At 37.0% G+C, this 24,426-nt stretch overlaps 2 pseudogenes; both read left to right on the top strand.

The window, feature by feature from the left end:
* Positions 5,005-24,426, top strand: part of LOC109845807 — a 40,598-nt pseudogene continuing 21,176 nt past the window's right edge.
* On the top strand, positions 7,264-17,004 carry LOC109844638 (annotated as a pseudogene).

Genomic DNA, 24,426 nt, shown 5'->3' with positions numbered 1-24,426 from the left:
TATTAGAGGAGCTGAACGGTACTAAAATTTTTTACTAAACTGGACATAAAATCAGGTTATCATCAAATTAGAATGCATGAAGGGGCATGCCTAAGACTGCATTTAGAACACACAGTGGGCATTTTGAGTTTATGGTCATGCCTTTTGGTCTCACAAACGCTCCTTCAACCTTTCAGGCTCTTATGAATACTATTTTTAAAAAGTTATTGAGGAAGTCTGTCTTGGTTTTCTTTGATGATATTCTTGTATATAGTAAAGGATGGCAGGAGCATTGATGCATTTGAGATAGGTACTTCAGGTTTTGGAGATTCATCGGTTGGTGCCTAAACTCTCTAAATGCAGCTTTGGACAACAACAAGTAGAATACCTAGGACACATTGTGTCACAAGAAGGAGTTGGTGTGGATCTTAACAAAATCAAGGCTATTGTTGAATAGCCTGTACCAAGCACATTGAAAGGACTGAGGGGTTTTCTTATATTTGCAGGGTACTACAGGAAATTTATTAGAGGGTTTGGTATGATAGCCAGACCATTGACACAACTCTTGAAGAAAGGTGCTTTTACTTGGAGTACCTGTGCTGAGGAAATATTTAATAAATTAAAACAAGCACTCACTACTCCACCAGTCCTAGCTATGCCAGATTTCAGCCAAACATTTGTGATTGAATGTGATGCCTCTGGATATGGAATTGGGGCAATGTTAATGCAAAAGGAAAGACCCATCTCTTATTTCTGTTTTGCTTTGAAAGGCAGGAATACTACACTGTCTACATATGAGAGGGAGCTATTAGCCATCATGCATTCTACCAAAAAATGGCAACAATACCTTTTAGGCAGATCTTTTGTAATCAGGACTGATCACCAAAGCTTGAAATATCTATTGGAGCAAAGAATTCATACAGGGATACAGAATAAATGGCTTGCAAAGCTACATGGTTTTGATTTTAGTGTTGAATACAAACCTGGAAGATTAAATAAGGCAGCAGATGGGTTGTCTAGGGTTACTAAGAATGAAGAGGGAAATCCAGACTGCTTTGTGCATGTATCAGCTATGACTACACTTAAAAGTGATTGGTTGAAGGAAATTCAGCTCATGTACTCCACAGATCCATTCCTCACAGACTTAGATGTAAAACTGTCTCAGGGGAAGCTGGAAGTTGATAAATATTGTAAGAAGGAGGGAATGTATTTTTACAAAGGTAGACTTTTAATTAGTCCAACTGCTCAAAATATTAAAAACTCCTTACTGAGTGAACACCATGATAGTCCCATGGCAGGACATTCTAGAATAACTAGGACTCTACATAGATTAAGAAGAACTTTTTATTGGAAAGGGATAAAGAAAGATGTACAAAATTATGTGCAATCTTGTGACACCTGCCAGAGAGCAAAAGGGGAGAATGTGGCCTCTCCAGGGTTGTTACAACCCTTACCTGTGCCAGATTATGTGTGGGAGGATATATCCATGGACTTCATCACACATTTGTCGAAAAGTGGGAATAAAATTGCAATTTTTGTTGTGGTTGATAGATTGTCCAAGTATGCACACTTCTTTGCCCTTTCATGCCCATTCACAGCACAGTCAGTGGCACATGTGTTCTTTGAGGGGATATTCAAGCTGCATGGTATGCCAAAATCTATAGTAAGTGACAGGGATCCTCTATTCACTAGTCTATTTTGGAGAGAGCTGTTTAAATTGCAAGGTAGTAAATTTACGTTTAGTTTGGCCTATCATCCACAAACTGATGGCCAAATTGAAATTACTAACAAAAGCTTGGAGACCTACCTAAGGTGTTTTTGCTGTCACAAACCATAGGAGTGGATTAAATGGTTAGCCCTTGCTGAATTTTGGTATAACACCAGTTGGAAAAGCTCCACTTTGGTTACCCCTTTTGAAGTGGTGTATGGTAGGTAACCCCCTTCCTTACTGTCATATATCCCAAAGAGTTGTAAAGTGGAGGCTGTTGATGAAGTCCTCTTTTCCAGAGATATTACTTTGCAACTCCTCAAAGATAGCTTGAAACAAGCAGCTGAGCAAATGAAGAAATTTGCTGATAACCATCGCAGTCACAGGAGTTTTGATATGGGAAACTCGGTTTTTCTCAAATTACAACCTTATAGGCAAATCAGTGTGTCATCTTGCAAAACCCACAAACTCTCTCCTAAATATTATGGACCTTATCAGATTTTGGAGAAAATTGGAGAAGTTGCATATAATTTGGCATTACCTAATCAGTCTCAAATTCTTCATGTTTTTCATGTGTCTCAGTTGAAGAAAAGGATTGGGACTGAGGTGGTTCTTCAAATTGATCCTCCTACCTATGTGACTAAAATAGTTGATGAGCCTGAGCAAATATTGGACAAGAGGACAGTGATTAAATAGAGACATTTAATTTCTTAGATTCTGGTTAAATGGAGACATCGGCCTGTTGTGGAATCCACTTGGGAATCATACTAGGAATTAATCAAGAGATTTCATACTTTTGACATTGAGACAAGGTCAAATTTAACAGGGGGAATTTGTTAGGTGCTGCAGCTGACAAAGTGCAAAGGGAGGCTATACTACAAGCAATGGAGGGCAAGAGAAATGAGTTCAGCTAAGTTCCAAGCTCTGGAAGATGAGTTACAGGTTCTGGTCAAGTGAAGATGAGCACATGGATTGATATGCAAATAATTGGACTGAAACGCAAAAGAGAGAGAACATAGAAGATTGAACTTTAGCACATTGTAAACAAGATAATTACAAGCAACTGTATTCTGTTAGAAGTCTGTTACAATTCAATTGGCACTATTTGTGCACATGCACGAACTCAGCTTATAATCAAATGATGTATAAATACAATGTTGTACAAGCACAGAAACTATGAAATGAATTACAAATTTTTCTCTCTCAAATCTGAGTCATCTCTCTCTATCTCCTTCTTCTTCTTGATTTCACCTCTTTCCTTCTTCAATTTCCTCTTGACTTTCTCTGTAGAGATCCACCATAGCCAGGAACAGCAGCGCTAGAATCAACCGAGGCTCCTGAGCCTCACAGATGATGAGCCAGAGATCGAGAGGGGCCTGCTCGGCTTTGAGGATGTCGAGGATGTCGGAGACGTCCCTCGATAATTGATCGAGGGTGACCCTGACCTCATCCTCTGAGTTCTGGACTGGTATGTAAACCGATGCCATTGCTCGAGTGACCAAGCGCCTGGTCAGTTCGTCGGAGCTAGGGTTTCGATCGATTGATCGATCGACCGCCGACTTCTCCCATGGGGGAGAGAATGAGGAGAGAGAGAATGAGAGAGAGAATGAGAGAGAGAGAGAACGGCTATCGGATTTAGGTAGGACAAATTTTGAAAACAGACACCTTTGCAAAAATATTACCAAAAAACCCGTTTCCATTTTATTTTTAAAAAACGACCTAGTTTCGGCCTCAGTGCTGAAACTAGGTCGGTTTTTGGAAAAAATGTTCACAAACTTCTCTGAAGTTGAACTCCCATGAAGTTTTTTTCAAAACAAAAGTTTATGGGAGTTGAAGTCCCGTGAAGTTTTGTTTTAAGAAAACTTCACGGGAGTTTAACTCCCGTGAAGTTTGGGAACATTTTTTGTAATAAACGACCTAGTTTCAGCCCTGAGGCTAAAACTAGGTCATTTTTTGCGAATATTTTCAAAACAGGTCTTTTTTGGGAATAATTTTGCAAAGGGGTCTATTTTTAAAATTTGCCCGATTTGGGTATTAGGGTTTAAGTGAAAGCTTTCGCGGGATCCCAAACAGACCTTTAGAAATACGGGTGCACTCAGTCCGGATACGGCTCCGGTATGATGCTTACATGATCCATATTCATTTACCCATGTCGGATACGGATACGGATATAGATATACCTCGGTAAGGAAAATTCATTACTATATCTGCTAAAATCGGATATAGTTACGGATATACATGCGGATATATGAGCGGATATGCATGCGGATACAAAACGGATATGAGTAAACTAGATAGTATGGAGAAAAACATAGTTCATGTGATACAAAAGAGTTCGTTAATATGTTCATTATAGTTGAAAAGTTAAGATTAGACATCTTGATCATCAAAATTAATCACAAATCCATAATCTAAGAATCGAAACTATCGTAAGAGTATGACTAATATGTATTCGAATATTTCGAATACGTATACAGATATTTCACTACAAAACCATATACGTAACCATATCCTATCGGTTATAGATTTGAGTAACCATATCCATATCCTAACGGATAAGGTTACAGATATTTCCTCGGATACGGATACGGTTTAGCACCTCTATTTAGAAAGGATTGTAACTTCAGCATTAGTTGTTTATGCAGTCTTTTTTGGGGTTAATTAGCACTTAAAAGGACCCAAACTTTCCTTTATTGGTAATTAGCACTTAAAAGGACCAAAACTTTCCTTTATTTTGCACTATGCACCCTCACTGAGGTTTTTAAAATTTACACTTTGATACGTGCTATTTATACAAACGTGAAAATGTCTGTCCAAGAATATTTCGTGTGACTCGTGCATGCTACTTTTAGAATTTTTTTCATCCTTAATTTTTTGTTAAATACACTGTTAAAATCTACATTAATTTATTTAAACCTACTTCAATTCTATTTTGCAATCGATTATAAGAGGACTGGACAATAAATTTCATAAAGTTAAGAATTAAAGTGCTTTAGTATGCGAGTTAAAAGAGTTTTTGGAATAATATCATCACATCTGCTAAAATGAGTCAAGGCGCTCGATCCTGGCTATCTCTGATTCCTTAAAAAAGAAAAAGGCGGCTCCTTTTTCCCCGATCCACTAAACGCCCAACAAATTCCCTGATTTTTATCGTGGGTTAGGGTCTGCAACTCTATGGAAAAAGCTCTTAGCACCCTCTTGAGCCCGTTTGCTTTCATGCCGCCCTTTTCCTCCTCTCCCTCTTTGTCTTTGATCAGCAGACGATCAGGCCAGCTAGGGTTTTGGATTTAGCCCACCCCTCCATGGCGATTCTAACCACTTAGGGTTTCGTTGAGCAGTTCAGAAGGAGTCACGACTACGAAGGTAAAGATCTCCATTCCCGGTTTCCTGGCTGGGGAATTTTCACAAACACAAGTCCTGCCTTTTATTAACTACATGCTTGTTTTTTTGCTTTTTTTGTGATTATTTCGTTGCTAAGTTTTCTTTAATCTCATATACTATAATCTTGAAATGTTTCTCAAAAGTGGTATCTTTTGGATTTTTGAATAAAGATAGGATTTTTTATATGTTTACGGGAGGGAATATTTTGGGATAGTGTGAGGTTCTCAAACCTCTGTTGATCATTCCAGCTCCGTTTTTGGCCATGGTGGAGATCGGAGCTCTGTATGATAAAGGTTAATAACAGTAGGAATTAACCTGCATGATAAAGGTTAATAACAGTGAGTACCAATTGAAACGAAGAGTCAAGTACTACTTCTTAAGGATTCCTTTAGATGTTATGGATCACTTCAGTTAAGAGTAAATTTAAAACAGAGCCTATAGTTCAGAAGAATTCCTTTAGTCTTTATGGATCACTTTTAGTGAATTAATTTTAGTGAATCAAATTTCACAACATATGGTAAAAATTTCGATGAAAGTAAATTTCACAACATTGGTAAATTTTTTTGAGGGTTTCAGTAAACCGACCTGTTGACCTCCAGTGACGCCGACGACCTTCGCCTCCAGTGATGCCGATAGCTTTCTGTAGCATAGGGATCAGTCTTCGCCTGGGGTTTTGCGATAGGTTTCTTTGGAAATAAGGGATGTGGGGATGAGATTCTAAGGCTTTCTATATATGCGTATCATCCTTCGGCGACGCTTGGATTCTCAAGGCAGAGCACAATTTCTCTAGTCGGCGGAGATGAATAGACGATTTGGGGAGATGAATATGATTTCTGAGATCCAAGGAAACGAAGAGGCGATCTTGGGAAATGAAGAACGGGGGAAAGAACCACTATGGGTGAAAGGAGATCTTGGAAATTGAAGAAAGGGTAAAACAAATAATGTGGGGGAAATTGTTAAGAGTGAGGAGGTAGAAGAAAGGGCATGTGTCATTGAAGAAAGGCTAAAACGAAGATGCAGCAGAGCTTTAGAATCTGAAGCGGCGGAGCTAGGAACGAAGCGGTAGAAGAAGATAAGAATAGATATTTTTGTCTGGTGGCGTTCTTAATGGTATGTGTCATTTTTGCCAAGTGGCGTTTTCAAGGATAAGAGTTTTTAGTAATAGGATATAGATACTTGGCTAGCACATGAGGGACCTACGACAAAGTTTTCCTAAAATTCTATATGCATTATTAATTATCCATTATTTACCTTACTTTTAAAGAAAATATCTGATGACTGAACCTAACCTCCACATGAAACATGTATAAAATGAATCGAGGTGCTCGCTCCTTGCTCTCTCCGATTCCTTAAAACAAAAAATGCGGCTCCTTTTTCCTGCTCCACTAAACCCCAAACAAATCCCCCCTTAAAATCTAGGGTTAGGGTTTCGATCTCGTCTACAACTCCATGGAAAAGCTCTTATCACCCCCTCGTAGCCCGTTCGCTTTCTTGCCGCCCTTTTCCTCCTCTCCCTCTTCGTCTTCGATCAGCAGACGATCAGGCTAGCTAGGGTTTCGGATTCAGCCCACCCCTCCTTGGCGATTCGAACCACTTAGTGTTTCGTTGAGCAGTTCAGAAGGAGTCACGACTACGTAGGTAAAGATCTCCATTCCCGGTTTCCTGGTTGGGGAATTTTCACGAGCACAAGCCCTACCTTTTATTGACTGTATGCTTGTTTTTTGCTTTTTTGTGATTATTTCATTGCTAAGTTTTCTTAAATCTCATATACTATAATCTTGAAATGTTTCTCAAAAGTGGCATCTTTTGGATTTTTGAATAAAGATAGGATTTTTTATAAGTTTACGGGAGGGAATATTTTGGGATAGAGCATAAAACTTTTAGCAAATAATAAATATCATATGCTATAGGTTACTTTTTTTTTCTTCTTCTGAATTTGTAATGTAGGGCTTTCGCTGTTGTATTTTGAATTTCAGGTTCTTTATTTATTTTTAAATAAATTGAGATGATCCTTTGGCAGTCCCCAATTTATAGTGAGCTGTATTCAATCCAATAATTAGGCTTACGAATCTTCAATAACGATTAAGTTTGATCTGGAATGATCTAATTTTTTTGGAGATCCATTTTGATCAATTTTCCTTATATTTGGACAACTGGTTGAATATGTTTTGGTTGTGTGAACTTTAATGTTTTAGATGGAGCATCATCGTGAAGAGGAGGTTGTTGATCTTGAATCTGTTAGCGTTATGGCTCTATCACCTTTAGATGGACGATATTTGCAGAAAGTCAAGGATTTGCACCCATTCTTTAGTGAATATGGGTTAATCCGTTACCGTGTAATGGTCGAGATAACTTTCATTAAATTCTCCTGTAAGAATACATATTTAATAAGTGTTTTTTTATTCAACACTAGTGCAAAGTGTTAGTCTTACATTATGTTTTTTTAAGAATAATGGTTTTGTATTTAAATGTAGATTATACAATCATTTTTGTAGCGAATGATAAAGAAATGTTTCTGGTATAGTATGAAGAAACTATGGCTGTTTATTGGATATCCTTGTTCGTCTGGCTTACAAATCATAATATGTCTTAGGTATTTAGATAAAAGGTTTAAAGCCTTAGTTAGCTCAAAAGGTTTAAAGTTGTGCCTAAAATGTTCTATGAACCGTTTGGATATTTTTTTTTGATATGCATATCTGACAATAGTACCCCTCCTCTAATAAATTTGCATATGATGTAGTATTAGCTGTTTTTGTATAAGTCCATCGAACATTGTTTATTTAGGTCATGCTTATTAGTGTGCTTTCTTTTACAACCTGACAAAACGTCCAGCCTCTGCTTTGATATAGGTAGCAGTCTACATTAAAACTACTCATAGTGTAGTCATGTCTTGGGTAATGGAGAAAGAGGAAACTTACAAGTAAAAAAGGTTTACCTCTTTCTCCATTACCCATCATGATCTGACAAAGCTGGCCACTTTAGTTATTTTCATGTTGGCTACTTAGTGCAAAATGCTAATCTGAAGTGATTCTATTTTAGGTAAAATGGTTGCTAAAATTATAAGAAATACCTAAAATCAAGGAGGTTCAAAGCTTCAGCGAGAATGTCAGGTCTTATTTAGATAGTATTGTTAGTGGCTTCAGCAAAGCTGATGCTCTGGAAGTGAAAAAGATTGAAAAAGTAACTAACCACGATGTTAAGGCAGTGAAATACTTCTTGAAACAGAAATGTCGATCCAATGCTGAGATTGCTGAGGTGAGTTTTTGATGTTCCTTGTTGTGGGTACTCTATACTTCCTCTTTTTATAACTACGACTAACTGTGATTTCAAAGATTTCATTTGATGCTTAATATTTGACATCAAATTCTACAAAATTCTTTTTTAGGTACGGGAGTTTTTCCATTTTGCTTGTACATCAGAGGATATAAATAATTTAGCCCATGCATTGTCACTGAAGGAGGCGTTCAACACTATCATATTTCCTATGATGATTGAGTTGTTGAATGCAATATGCAAATTAGCGAAGGAAAATGCTCATATCTCCTTGTTTGTCTCGCACTCTTGGACAGGTATTTTCAGTTGTAGATGAGAGGCAACTCTTGTTATAACAGAATACTAACTTTTTGTTGATCAGTTGTAGATGAGAGGCAACTCTTGTTATAACAGAATACTAACTTTTTGTTGATCAGATGTTATCTACAAAAACTTTAATGATATATAAGCTTTTGTTGATCAGATGTTATCTACAAAAACTTTAATGATATATAAGCATAATTGAAAAACTTATATTTCCTTTTTATTCGTGTTTACACATAGAAGGACATAGTTTGTTGTATATATTGATTTAAAAAAAAGAACCAGAAGCTATTAGACTAAGAAAATGTAGAGAATGCTACAAGGAAAAAGAAAAATTCTTTTTCACTTCCATGAACTAATTTATTTAGCAATCCTATATTCTTAATGAGATTTATCCCATATGGAGAAGGGATGCAACTGACAAGAGCACGTTTAGAGAAGGATTAGAGAAGTGGGAGTACACAAAGAAAAACAAAGTACTCTTGGGTTTAAAAAGTTAAACCTAATGTAAATTGCACAGGGTAATATTCCACTAAGAATTTTTCCCTAATGTCTTGGTGGTGGAATTTTTTTGGTTGAAATAACTCAAAGCTTTCTGGCTGGTCATTTTGGTGAATTTTTTTTATACAAAAGTAAGCTTTTTTTGGGGGGTGGCATATATAGAAATAATTAAATAATGATTACATGCTGAAACTCAGAAATTTTCTGCATGGGGCTAATACATCATGTATAATTACTAGTTTGATAAAGATTATACTATCTATCTTCGTTCATATATGTTCGCAGGACATGTTCTACATTCCTTTCAGGTTTGATAAAGATTATACTATCTATCTTCGTTCATATATGTTCGCAGGACATGTTCTACATTCCTTTCATCACGAGTTTTTATCTTGATGCTATGGCAGGACATGTTCTACATTCCTTTCATCACGAGTTTTTATCTTGATGCTATGAAATAAATTGAATGGAACCTTTTCAATCTGAAAGTTAAAAATAATATAATCATGTCTTTGTTTCATATTTAGTCCTACATCAGAAAATGAGTGCAAAGTTAATTTGCTGAAATAGGTATGCCCATGACTTAAGTGTAACAGGTCTAGTTGATTTTGGCAGTGGGTTGAACCAAACATGTTACACTTGGTGGGTCCCACGGCTTGTACTACACCAATGGGCCCGATGGCCCGGGGCGCAACAAATTGTATCATAGCAGTTGCGAGTAGGAAGTGTGGAGCTAAGTGCTATGTGGGGCTAAGTGCTATATTGCGTGAGTGCAGTAAGAGCCACCTCTAGAGTCCACATAACCTAGTGATACCGGGATGTGCCAATTCTCATGTCACGATGAGGACGTCGCTTATGTAAGGTGGGGTGTTTGTGACACTCATAGTTAGTCCAACATCAGGAAATGAGTCAGAATTTAAGTGGCTTAAATTATTTAAGTATAACATTGGTTAGTCGATTTTGGCAGTAGATTGAGCCAAACAACACGTTACACTTGTTGGGTCCCACGGCTTGTACCGCACCAATGGGCCCATCAAGCCGGGGCGTGACATGGCCAATATTAGAAGCGGACATATACTAAGTTGACTGCTCAAAGTAGTTTAAATATCATATTGATAATTTTCATCGTTATGCTACAGGAATAAATGATTTGCTTTTGTAAAAGGTTTATATGGTTTAGTTCTGATATCTTCTAACTCCCTTTGTAGCCTGCTTCACCCACTACTTTGGGAAAGCATATGGCAAATTTTGCTTTCAGACTAAGTGAAGTAAGGAAGACCTTTACAGAAGTGCAAATATTGGGCAAGTGTGCTGGAGCTGTTGGAAACTACAATGCACATAAACTTGCATATCCTGATATTGATTAGTCAACTATTACAGCCGAGTTCATGACCTCTTTGGGTTTAGGTTTCAACCCTTACGTGACACAGGCATGTTTATTTACTTCTACTACTTTTCTCTTTGCAAGGTTTTACCTATCTGATTCATTTTAGCTTGATGGATTTTTTTTGCGTAATTAAGTAGTGCATAGACGATTTTGATATGTTTTTTCTTTGTGGATGACTTGGATAGGTTTCATTAATGGGAGGAGTACTTTATTTACCTGAACTTTTTTGACACTGCTGCTTGTATTCATTGTTCTCTGCATGAACTAGTTTACTAGTAAACAGTACTCGTGAAGATTTATGCAACTATACAAACTGTAAAAGTGTATAACTAATAGAGCCTCGAGATTTTCTTTAATATGAGTTTTGCAATCGACTCAGGTGACTGAAATGTAGGTTTTTTTTTGCCATTTCACGTTTCAAGAGCTTACAAAAGGTGATTCATATAGTAAGTAGATACTATCATGTGCATGCTTGATAATAAGTAGATACACTTGCAGGTTATCCATCTATCTTGGAATTACAGTTCCTTTATCAATTAGCATATTCTATACCAACCAGTTAGTGCATAAATAACAATGGAATTACACGCCAGCTAATAATTTTGTTAAGTTTGTGTTGTCTGAAAGGTTACATCAATGTGGCCTATGAATGAAATTGCACTTGACTTGCATGCATACTCTCTATCTGAGCCTGTTGCTTGCTCCGTATATAGATTGAGCTGTATGACTATATCGCAAAGCTTTTCAATGCAGTTGTTCAGTTTAATAACATCCTGACTGATTATGATCGGGACATATGGAGCTATATTTCGTTAGGTTATTTTAAGTAGGTAACTTTCTTATGCTTGACAACTATGCCCCTAAAATATTAGGACCTATTTTAGCTCCCAAACTTTCAATTTGGAACTAAACGATTTCATGATAATTTTGCTTTCCAAATGACCAAGCCTGGGGAGATTGGATCTTCAACTATGCATCGTAAAGTTAAACCCATTGATTTTGAGAATAGTGAGGGCAACTTGTGTTTGGCTAATGCTATTTTATATGTTCTCAGCTCAGAATTGCCCATCTCTCGTATGCAGGAGTGTATCATTTACTTTTCCATCTTTATTCATGGTTCTTGAGGAGTACCTAATATTAAGTTCAGTGCTATATCATAGTTCAAAAAACACGTCTTAGTGTTTCATTTTGGTAAAGTGATACTATACTTATTGCATGTGTAATCATTGACAGAGGGATTTGACCGATTCCACTGTTTTGAGGAATTTGGGTATTGGATCTGGGTATTCTCTCTTGGCATAAAAAAATGCACTACAAGGAATTAAGAAGCTTCTGGTTAGTAGTAAAATCTATATGAGATGGTTATCACTAGAGAAATAGATATAAAGCTAGATGTGTTATTGGTAGGAAATGTGCCGCTGTCGTTGTTCTTTGCTTCATGTGTGTTGTTTGTTCTGTTCTTGCGTTAACTATTTGGGTTGGGCATATGTTTAATTTGAATTCATCACTAATGCAAGATGTTAAATTATGTGAATTACAAGATCATAGAAATGTGGATCCATTTCAAGATGAATTCTTGTCTTGCTGTCAACATAATTTCTATCCAATGTACATCCGTCTAATAATATATATGATTTTATGGATGTTTAAGTTTTTTCCATATAAGTATTTCTTTTCTAAAATTGTACTAACCATTTCCCTCAAAAATATTGGATGAACTATGTCTTTGCTATCCTTTTCAATTTCCTTTAGATCTATTATTTGGGATCCATAACTATGATATCTGGCATGATTCTTTTGAAAAAATTCTGTCTGTACGTCCAAGTAGTTGATGTGAAGAAAGATACATCTAAAAGTGGCAAAAGCTCTTTTTTGCTCAATATGCTGCCGACGTATAAAGACAATCCTAATGTTAACATTTAATTAGGGGTGGCAAATGGGTCGGGTTGGGTCTGGTAGGGTCATAGTTGACCCAAACCATATAAGTGTGACCCAACCCGAGCCGTTTAACAAATGAGTCAATGCAATCCGACCCGTTTATTAAACGGGTTACCCGACCCGACCCATATAACCCGAATGACCCGTTTATCAAATCTCAGTTCAATATCGTGGATACTCTATAGATCAAGATGAAATTCTTTTGACTCTTTCGATAATCATGAGTCAAAATATGCAATACTGCTATATAGATTGTACAAGAGATTGACCCTTTTAATAACAATCCTAATTAAGGATTAGGTTGTCGGTTATTCACAGCATTATAAACCATGGTCCCCGCCTTTTTGGATGTCGTCTCACTCCGACGAACCCCCATTCCCTCTGATCCTCGCACGGCATAAAAGTCAAAACCGGATAGAACCTGGGCTTTAGAAAAAAAACCTACGCACTCCCAGGCTGACCTCTGACCCTTCAACCTTGGAACGTAGTTCCTCCTTAGATCCAGAGCTCCGTTCTTGACCAGATCCCAGCAGCTCTCCCCCATCGAGGTGAAGTAGTTCCCTAACAGCGATAGGTTCTCTAGCTTCCCGAAGCTCGCCAGGTCGCAGAGCACGTCGGGCACCCATTTCCTCCCCTTCTCCGATCTCCCCTTATCCTCCTTCGATCTCATTCGTATGAGCAGAACCACGACCGATCTCTACCGTTGAAATGCTAGCTCACTATCAATGAGGACCGAGGCGTGGCCGACTGCGTCGGAGATGCTGGACCTGGCGGGAAATTAGGGGTCGAAGGAAGAGGAGAGAGAGGAGAAGGAGGAGGATGAAGACGATGAAGATGATCTTCATATTTTGAGTTTGCAACCCATTTAGAATTAAACGGGTCGGTATTGGGTTAAACGGGTTAGTTCAGGTCAACCCTAATTTACCCATCTAATAAATGGGTTAGTTCGGGTTGACCCGTTTATGACCCGACCCATATAACTCGACCCGTACCCAATATAAACGTCGGGTCATAATTGTTAGACCCTAGAGGGGGATGATTAGGGTCTTATGCTAATCTAATCCGATTATATGCCAATTAAAATTAATTAACAAGTTATCCTAGTAAGTATGAAATACAACAAGATATGTGAGCTAGGATAAAAGATATACACATGGATATGTGCAAGAATAAGCAATATAACCAAAGAGCAATATCCTATCAAAGAGATATATGTAATAAGTTATATGTGCAAGGATATGTAAACCAAGGGCACATAAACATAAACAATGGCAATACAGAAAGGATGAACAATGAACACAAATAAATACGCCAATGCAAACTCAAACAAATGATATGATCACGGATTTCGGTCTAACCACTTGACCTACGTCTCCACTCCTCACCTCGAGGAGATCTCCACTATCACAACCGGGTTTTGTACGTTCACCCGAATAACGTTTACACTACACAATACGGTTTTCTAGTTTACCGGAAACTCCACAATCAACACTCTTGCAATCCCACTCTACACCCTCTCATGTGTTGAACTAGACGTGTCTCCCTCAAGTGCGCGGATACAACCTCTCCCTAGGTTCATCAACCAACACTTCTCTCAGTGTACAAGTGTATTACAAAGTGAATCTCACAATAAGCACAAATATAATAAATGATTATTCTCTAATATGGATGAGAACACAATGAAAGCTCACACTCAATTGTTATAACTCTCACCAATCCAAATATACTATGTATGAAAATACAATAAGCTCAAGTGGGTGTGTGTAAACAATGAGTGAAATAAAGACAACTAAACTCAAATAGCAAACTAGCAAAAATAAGAATGATAACCGACAAATAATTATAAATAAAAGCTAGAGTTGAGTTTAGGAAAACTTTTCTAGATGATAAGAGAGAGAGAGATGGATTGAAGCTCAATGAATTGATCTCCACTTCCTCTTATGGAATTCTTCACAAACCAAACCATTAAACAAACTTAAAACCAAATTTAAACTCCTTTAAAACTTATTTAAAACATTTCTTGGATTGCTATAAGAACTAAGGTATAAGGGGGTATTTATATGAAACCCTAAAGCCAAGAGAAAACCAAGAAAAGACCAAAAAACCAGCTCAACAACGGCTCTAGAAACTAGTCGTTGGAGCAGATTTGACAGTGCGGCGGTCGACCGCGGCGGTCGACCGCGAAGGTCATCAAAGTAGAGAAAAATTCCAGAGAGTTCGACGGTAGACCGTGGCGGTCGACCGTGGGAATTTTTAGCTTGACGGTCGACCACCACGGTTGATCGTGAAATTTTCTGCTGCCCACTCAGAGAAAAACATAGGCGCGGTCGACCGTGACGGTCGACCGCAAACTGATACAAAATATTTTATGCTTGAAAGTGAAATGCCTGATTTTAAAACTCTGTTTTAAAAATGGAACAAATAAATTCGCAAAAATTCTATGAAAGCTGGAAATAGATTGTAGACATGATAATACATATGCCTACAAAAACTGTTGTTTTTCAAAAGGACTCCCAAATGCTAGAAATATCATCATTTTACAAAATAATCCAAAACATAAAAATGTGGAACATATGAGTTTTGACAATTTTAGACTTAAACCTATATTTTGAAACAATACAAAATGATTTTGTAGACTTAATAAAAGATTTATATAATAATTGTTAAGTCTATAAACTGAGAAATACAATATTTTTATAAATACAATAGAAAATAAAACATATGAGTATGTATATGAAAATATATTTGTTTCATATCTATGAAATCAAACCAAAACATATATGTATGTATATAACTATATATATACAAAAACAAAACATGTATGTGTGTATATGATTGAGCTTAAAGTACTAACACACATAATATAAAACCTAAACTAAATATACCCAAGCTTGATCTTGATCTTCAATAGGCTTGACTTGGTAAACTTGGATGAAGCTGAACTTAGATCTTTAACTTTAATTGCATTGCTTCAACCACTATATCCACCAACCTCCATTTGATATGATCGTTATGGCGCAATCCATCCAACCTCCAACACGTTGTTTGTCTATAATAAATAGAAATATACAAATACTAAACAAATAACATTAGTGGTAAATTGTTTGTTAAACATCATCAAAACAAAGAGGCCAACAATAATTTGCCACCCCTACATTTAATCAAGTTTATTCCGAAACTTGCCCAAATTAGTTTGAAGTTTAAAGCTCATTATTTTAAAGTAATAATACTTTGATTGTACATTTTTGATACAGTGCCATCAATATGTCTCATTGCAATTACATATTTAATAATAACATGACTCATGAAATTACACTGCTTTGTAACTCTCTTCGTTTCTTAATTCTTTATTTCTTCTCCATCATGTGTAGGTAAATGAGTCTCGTCTCAATGAAGACCTGGACCAGGTGTGGGAGGTGCTTGCAGAACCAATACAAATAGTATGTCCTGACAGTGCACTGCACTTCCCTTTAGACTTTATTATGACTGCTTTTGTATAATTTTTCTTTTTTCTACTTATGTTGGTTATATGATGTAATATCAAAGGTCTGCTTGTATGTTGTATTGTTTTTGAAGGTTTTATATAAGTCATCTAATTCCACCTCCCCCAGTATTTTGACTATATGTTAGGAAAGATGACAGTCCAAGAGAGGGGTATTTTCACTCGAAAACAAATAGAATATAATTACATTAAGTCTCAATGATGGTCTAGTTACGAACTATTATTCTACCATTCCTTCTTAAGCTGGAAGAGCATATGGACCTTTCATTTTTAGCTAGTTAAATCTAAGAAAAAAATTCCCTTCCCCTTCCCCCCAACCCCCCCAGCAAAAAGGTAATGTTTTAGGGAAACCGTTACTTATCTGTCTGAATTGACATGTGAAGTGATATTTTGCTCAATATCATTTCATAATGAAGTGACAATCAACCTTTGTATGCTTCCTGTTCTCATGAGACTTAGTTTGTATCATTGGCAATATATGCCAAAACCTGATTATTACAATGTATTTTCATAGCCTTAGGTAGAAACACACCTATCTCCTGATGAAGGTATTTAATCAACATAATCCCTCGGGAAGCGAGAGCCTTAACTTGATAATCAACCTTAGCAATAAATCATGGCACGATAATCTGCTTCATCGTGAGATCACTATATTCCTCCAATACAAGTACAATATGTGCCAACGAGACATTATCAAGAGTATCATTTGCTCAATTAACACCAAAATAACCAATAATATTAAAGATTAAAAGAGATCCTTGTTGCTGATGGACTCTTGTTTTCTTGCATTAGGTTATGCGCAGATACAACGTCCCAGAGGCATATGAGAAGCTGAAGGATCTCACAAGAGGAAGAGTTGTCAGCAAGGAGAGCATTCAAAAGTTCACTAATGGCTTGCAATTGCCAGAAGAAGCAAAGAGCGTTCTCTTGATTTTGACTCCCCAGTCATACATTGGAGAAGCAGAGAAGTTGTCTAAGTCTATCTACGATCATGTGGATTTGGTGAATGGGTTCAGGCTTTTATACCATTGAAAAAAAACGTTGAATGAACAAGATGAAAATTTTACTAATTGAACTCTTCGTGGTTCATGTTACTTCCCCTTTGCATTTTCGTTATTAGCAAAGGCAATTAATACTACAAACCGTTTGTATTTGTATTATTGTGTAAGCTTGCAAGGGTAAATTACCAAAAGGAAAACGAAATTGAATAAGCATGTAGCCTTGTGTCAATTGTATTTTATATTCTCCTGATACTTGTATTTGTGATCAACATACATGAATCAGAATGCTTCGGCTGTTATATTGTAAGTCGGGGGATTTGAGTATTGGATTTATGCCCCCATGCAGGTTTTTCCCCCTTGTGTCAATTGTGTCATTGATAGTTTATTTTCATTTGAAATACTTTAAGTTTGTTTACCTCGACACTTATATTTATATTGATTTTTGGTAGCTACCCCTTCCTTAGGATGCAATAGTAATTCTTGTTTATGCGATTTGAACAATATTCTTGTGTTCTTTTCTTTTGAAATAAAGTATCTGGGTACTTGAATCTGTAAATATCAACAAACCTGTGTGTGGTATACTGGTATTGGTTGGACAATTTTGCCTTAGTATTCTCTTTTTGTTCACAACATTAATTTATAGTTTTTTTATATATTTAGATGCAGTTAGTTGTTGTCATGTTCTACTCTGTCAATCTTTAACATCTGTATGGTCTTGAAACTACTAGTACACTTGAAAACATTCTGTTGAATTTCGTGATAGCTGTTATATCAAGTTTTGCTCATTACTACTTGAATTAACTTAAGTTTCATCAGCTTAATATTTTGTTCTTTTCTCAGAAACAGTGCATATAGCTTGGGATCTCATGCAACTATTATTATGATAAGTATGAAGAGTTTTGAGAAATGAAAAAAAGAGAAAAAAAGGAAAAAAAGAAAAGAAAAATGAGCTATTCGTATTGTAGTAAGCAAGCGGTACAATAAACAGCCTGATTATTTCTACAAGTTTCTTTCACTTATAACGGAATGTACCACTACCACCCAAATACTGTTAACGTCTTTAATATTTGATAAAAGTTAACAGTAGTGATTCTTAACATTACATTCGTCATAAGATTTTGCTGACGTGACAATGATCTGACCCTGCCATGTTCAGCAAAAAAATTAGTGAAATCACAAGTTCAACATACACGTTTGTATGAAACTTGTAACTAATTTTTGCTAACGTTGCAGCCATGTGATCTCCTCAATAATATTTTACAGAAATTTGTACAATGATAATACTAATGACTGTGGTTGACGACTTCTAAATATTAATGATCCGAAAGGACCGAAATGATACTTGGCTAGCACATGAGGGACCTACAACAAAGTTCTGCCAAAAATCTATATGCATTATAAGATTATCCATCATTTACCTTCCTTTTAAAGAAAATATCTGATGAACTGAACCTAACCTCCATAGAAAACGCGTATAAATGAATCAAGGCGCTCGCTCCTCGCTCTCTTCGTTCCTTAAAAAAAAGACGGCTCCTTTTTCCCGCTCCACTAAACCCCGAACAAATTCCCCCCTTAAAAATCTAGGGTTAGGGTTTCGATCTTGTCTGCAACTCCATGGAAAAGCTCTTATCAACCCCACAAGCCCCGTTCACTTTATTGCCGTCCTTTTCCTCCTCTCCCTCTTCGTCTTCGATTAGCAAAAGATCATGCCAGCTAGGGTTTCGGATTCAGCCCACCCCTCCTCGACGATTCGAACCACTTAGGGTTTCGTTGAGCAGTTTAGAAGGAGTCATGACTACGAAGGTAAAGATCTCCATTCCCGATTTCCTGGCTGGGGAATTTTCACGAACACAAGCCCTGCCTTTTGTTGACTGCATGTTTGTTTTTTGCTTTTTTGTGATTATTTCGTTGCTAAGTTTTCTTAAATCTCATGTACTATAATGTTGAAATGTTTCTCAAAAGTGGCATATTTTGAATTTTTGAATAAAGATAGGATTTTTTATAAGTTTACGGGAGGGAATATTTTGGGATTGAGCATAAAATTTTTAGTAAATAAAAAATATCATATGCCGTAGGTCACTTTTTTTCTTCTTCTTAATTTGTAATGTAGGGCTTCCACTGTTGTATTTTGACTTTCAGGTTCTTAAATTTTTTTAAATAAATTATGATGATCCTTTGGCAGTCCCTAATTTATGAATCTTCAATGATGATTAAGTTTGATCCGGGATGATCTAATTTTTTTGGTGATCCTTTTTCTTCAATTTTCCTCATATTTGGACAACTGGTTGAATATGTTTTGGCTGTGTGAACTTTAATGTTTTAGATGGAGCATCATCGTGAAGAGGAGGTTGTTGATCTTGAGTCTTTTAGCATTATGGCTCTATCACCTTTAGATGGCCGATATTTGCAGAAAGTCAAGGATTTGCACTCATTCTTTAGTGAATATGGGTTAATCCGTTACCGTGTAATGGTCGAGGTAACTTTCATTAAATTCTCTTGTAAGAATACATATTTAATCAGTGCTTTTTTATTCAACACCGGTTTACAGTGCTAGTCTCACATTTTGTTTTTTTAAGAATAATGGTTTCATATTTAAATGTAGATTATACAATCATTTTTGTAGCGAATGATAAAGAAATGTTTCTGGTAAAGCATGAAGAAACTGTGGTTGTTGATTGGATATCCTTGTTCGTCTGGCTTACAAATCATTATATATCTCAGGTATTTAGATAAAGGGTTTAAAGCATTAGTTAGCTCAAAAGGTTTAAAGTTGTGCCTAAAATGTTCTGTGAATTGTTGGGATATTTATATTTGATATGCATATCTAACAATAGTACCCCTCTTCTAATAAATTTGCATATGATGTAGTATTAGCAGTTTCTGTATGAGTCCATCGAACATTGTTTATTTAGGTCATGCTTATTAGTGTGCTTTCTTTTACAATCTGACAAAACGTCCAGCCTCTACTTTGATATAGGTAGCAGTCTTCATTAAAACTTGTCATAGTGTAGTCATGTCTTGGGTAATGGAGAAAGAGGTAACTTACAAGTAAAAAAGGTTTACCTCTTTCTCCATTACCCATCATGATCTGACAATGCTGGCCACTATAGTTATATTTTCATGTTGGCTACTTAGTGCAAAATGCTAATCTGAAGCGATTTTTTTAGGTAAAATGGTTGCTAAAATTATCATAAATACCTGAAATCAAGGAGGTTCAAAGCTTTAGCGAGAATGACAGGTCTTATTTAGAAAGTATAGTTAGTTGCTTTAGCAAAGCTGATGCTCTGGAAGTGAAAAAGATTGAAAAAGTAACTAACCATGATGTTAAGGCAGTGGACTACTTCTTGAAACAGAAATGTCAATCCAATGCTGAGATTGCTGAGGTGAGTTTTTGATGTTCCTTGTTGTGGGTACTCTATGCTTCCTCTTTTTATAACTAAGACTAACTGTGATTTCAAAGATTTCATTTGATGCTTAATATTTGACATTAGATTCTACAAAATTGTTTTTTTTTCGTACTGGAGTTTTTCCATTTTGCTTGTGCATCAGAGGATATAAATAATTTAGCCCATGCATTGGCACTGAAGGAGGCGTTCAACACTGTCATATTTCATGTGATTATTGAGTTGTAGATTGCAATATGCAAATTAGCGAAGGAAAATGCTCAAATCTCCATGTTGTCTCGCACTCATGGACAGGTATTTTCAGTTCTAGATGAGAGGCAACTCTTGTTATAACGGAATACTAACTTTTTATTGATTATATGTTATCTACAAAAACTTTAATGCTACATAAGCATAATTTAAAATCTTATATTTCCCTTTTATTTGTGTTTACACATAGAAGGACATAGTTTATTGTATATATTGATTTAAAAAAAAAGAATCAGAAGCTATTAGACTAAGAAAATGAAGGAATGCTTCAAGGAAAAAGAAAAATTCTTTTTCATTTCCATGAACTAATTTATTTAGCAATCCTAAATTTTTAATGAAATTTATCCCAAATGGAGAAGGGATGCAACTGACAAGAGCACGTTTAGAGAAGGATTAGAGAAGCGGGAGTACTTAAAGAAAAACAAAGTACTCTTGGGTTTAAAAAGTTAAACTTAATCTAAGGTGCACAGGGTAATATTCCACTAAGAATTTTTCCATAATGTTCTGGTGGTGTATTTTTTTGGTTGAAATAACTCAAAGATTTCTGGCTAGTTATTTCGGAAAAAATTTTTTATACAAAAGTAAGCTTTTTTTGGGGGGTGGGGGCTTATATAGAAATAATTAAATAATGATTACATGCTAAAACTCAATAATTTTCTACATAGGGCTAATACATCATGTATAATTACTAGTTTGATAAATATTATACTGTCTATCTTCGTTCATATATGTTTGTAGGACATGTTCTACATTCCTTTCTTCATGAGTTTTTAGCTTGATGCTATGAAATAAATTGAATGGAACCTTTTCAATCTGAAGGTTAAAAATAATATAATCATGTCTTTGTTTATTATTTAGTCCTACATCAGAAAATGAGTGAGAAGTTGCTTAAATAGGTATGCCCAAGACTCAAGTGTAAGACGGCTAGTTGATTTTGTTAGTGGGTTGAGCCAAACGTGTTACACTTGGTGTGTCCCACGACTTGTACTGCACCAATGAGCCCGACGGCCCGGGGCGTGACAAATTACATCACAGCAGTTACGAGTCTGAAGTGTGAAGCTAAGTGCTATGCGGGTCTAAGTGCTATATTGCGTGAGTGCGGTGGGGGCCACCTCTAGAGTCCACATAACCTAGTGATACCGGGATGTGCCATTTGTCATGTCACGATGAGGACGTTGCTTATTTATGGTGGGGTGTGTAGAAGATCGTACCAGAGATCGAAGCTTGCCTTCGATGGCGAAGTTTAGGAGGCAAGGAAGATCGCCTATAGAGGTTGATGGCGAAGTTGAGGAGGCGAGGAAAGTCGCATGTTCGAGATCGCAGGCGAAGTGTGTGGCGAGGTCGAGCTTGGGAGGCGAGCGGATCTCGCCTGCTGCGTGGATCAAACTCGCTTGTAGCGGATCTCACTTGTTGATGTCGCCCTCACCCATGATATCGCCTGCAACGGAGTGAACTTCACCTATGCATGGTTGGAGCCAGCTGGAGCGCATAGACCGACCGCCCTAGGGTTTCCCTATAAAAGGGAAACGTTATTCGTGAACGAAATAGTGAGCACGAGAGCAGAGAGAGAAGAAGAGATTGGCAGCAGAAATTTCTTGAGCTTTCGTTCTCTATGCAGTTTAGGAAATTTCTGATTTTTATTCCCTTTTGTCCCTGTTCTCATTTACTGTTGAGAAGGGGTTGGTGAATATTAATTGGGGAAGTTATTGTAATAGAGAGAGTGTTTGAGCATTGATTTTAGATTAAAATCAATTGCTATTTGTTTGAGAGATCTCAAGTTTGAGATCCTCTCTCTTATTTGTAATTTCTTCTTATTAATAAGAAATTATTGTGCCGTTCCTGTGGACGTAGGCAGATTTGCTGAAACACGTAAAATCTGTTATCTTGCATTTGTGTTACTTGTTTGGTTGTTGATAAGTATTCCAATTTTGTTTGTATTTGTGTGCCTCCGGGTTTGACATGATGTTCAATTTGGAGAAGAAAGCTAGGGCTTGGATTCTCGTTTGAAGAGATTGGAGGTGAAACAAGTACATCGGGATCATCTCTTTCAAAGGCGATACAATGGTTGAGCATTAATAATACAAAAATTGATGCTAAAAAATTTGATGGCAATATAAATTTCAATTTGTGGAGGTGTCAAGTGATGGATGCATTGGACGCTCAAAATTTAGAGGAGACTCTTGAGTTACAAGAGAAACCTGAAGACATGGAGGATAAGATTTGGAAGAAAATAAATAGTAGAGCGTGTGGGGTTATTCGATCATGTTTGACGCCGAATTTGATCTATGATGTGATGAACGAGACGTCAGCGAAACGGTTGTGAAAAACACTCAATGGGAAGTATCTTACGAAAAGCATTGAGAATCGGCTTCACTTGAAGAAGAGGTTTTACTAATTCAAGATGAAGAGGGGAGTTTCCAATAGAGAACATGCCAATATGGATATCATGGTAGTGGATGAAGATAAGGCGATGTTGTTGCTATGTTCATTGCCAGAGGATGATTTCAGTACATTTGTCCTTACGATGATTAATGGTAGAACCACTGTCCGCTATAAGGAGGTGACCTCAGCATTGGTGAACTATGAGTTGAGGAAGAGAGATAGTGAACCATCTGAGAAGGCATCAGGAGATGCATTGGTAGTGAGAGGCTGTAGTCCAAACCGTCGTCTATTTAATCACTCCAAGTCGAAGCAAGGAGGTAGCTATAAGAGTGTTGGTAGGAATCAATGTCGCGTCTATGAAGAAGAGGGACATTGGAAGATCGACTGCCCAAAGTTGAAGGACAGAGCCGGGAATAATAAAGGGAAAGCCGTACAGGCTTCAGAAGTGAATATTTCCAAAGCTAGTGGTGATAATTCAGATTCATAAGGCTATTCATGCCCAGCATTACCGTCAGTTTGTTATGCCGACTCTACGGAGTGGATGTTGGCTTTAGGTGCTACATACCATATTTGCCCGAGGAGGGATTGGTTCTCTAACTTTGAGGAGTTAGAAAGAGGGGATGTCGTGCTCATGGGTAATGACCACATATGCCCTATCGGTGGTATTGGTATATTCCGGATCAGGCTGTGTGACGAGGTGACTAGGGAGTTGAAGGAAGTGAGATTCGTTCCTCAATTGACGAAGAATATTATTTCACTTGGAACTTTGGAGGAAGCTGGCTATAGGGTGATCTTGGAGAATGCAACTCTGAAGGTCACAAAGGGGTCCATGGTGGTAATGCGAGGTGTCAGGGAAAACAACCTTTACTACTTGAAGGGCAAGATAGTAACAGGGGGTATGGCAGCTTCAATTACCATAGAGAAAGATACTACCAGCTTATCGCATATGAGATTTGGACACACTGGTGATAAGTCCTTACAGGTATTGGCGAAACAGGGGCTATTGAAGGGTGCAAAGACCTGCAAGATAGAGCTGTGTGAACATTGCATACTTAGGAAGAAGACAAAAGTGAAATTCGGCACCACAATTCACAATACCCAAGGTATATTGGATTATGTTCATACTGATGTTTAGGGTCCTTCCAAGAACACATCTCTTGGTGGGGCAAATTATTTTGTCACTTTTATTGATGATTATTCCAGGAGAAATTGGGTATACCCCATCAAGCATAAACATGAGGTCCTGGATATATTTATGGAGTGGAAGAAGAAAGTGGAGCTGCAAACAGGTAGAAATGTGAATGCACTCCATTCGAATAATGATGGTGAGTACAAGAGTGATCCGTTTCTGTAGTTTTACCGGGATCATGGTATTAGGTGACACTTCACAGTTCGTGAGACACCGTAACAAAACGTGG

The sequence above is a fragment of the Asparagus officinalis genome, chromosome 6 (genome assembly GCF_001876935.1).
Source record: "Asparagus officinalis chromosome 6, Aspof.V1, whole genome shotgun sequence".
In the NCBI taxonomy this organism is placed as follows: Eukaryota; Viridiplantae; Streptophyta; class Magnoliopsida; order Asparagales; family Asparagaceae; genus Asparagus; species Asparagus officinalis.
The sequence above is the reverse complement of the archived record's forward strand: the minus strand, read 5'-3'. Positions and strand labels throughout refer to the sequence as shown.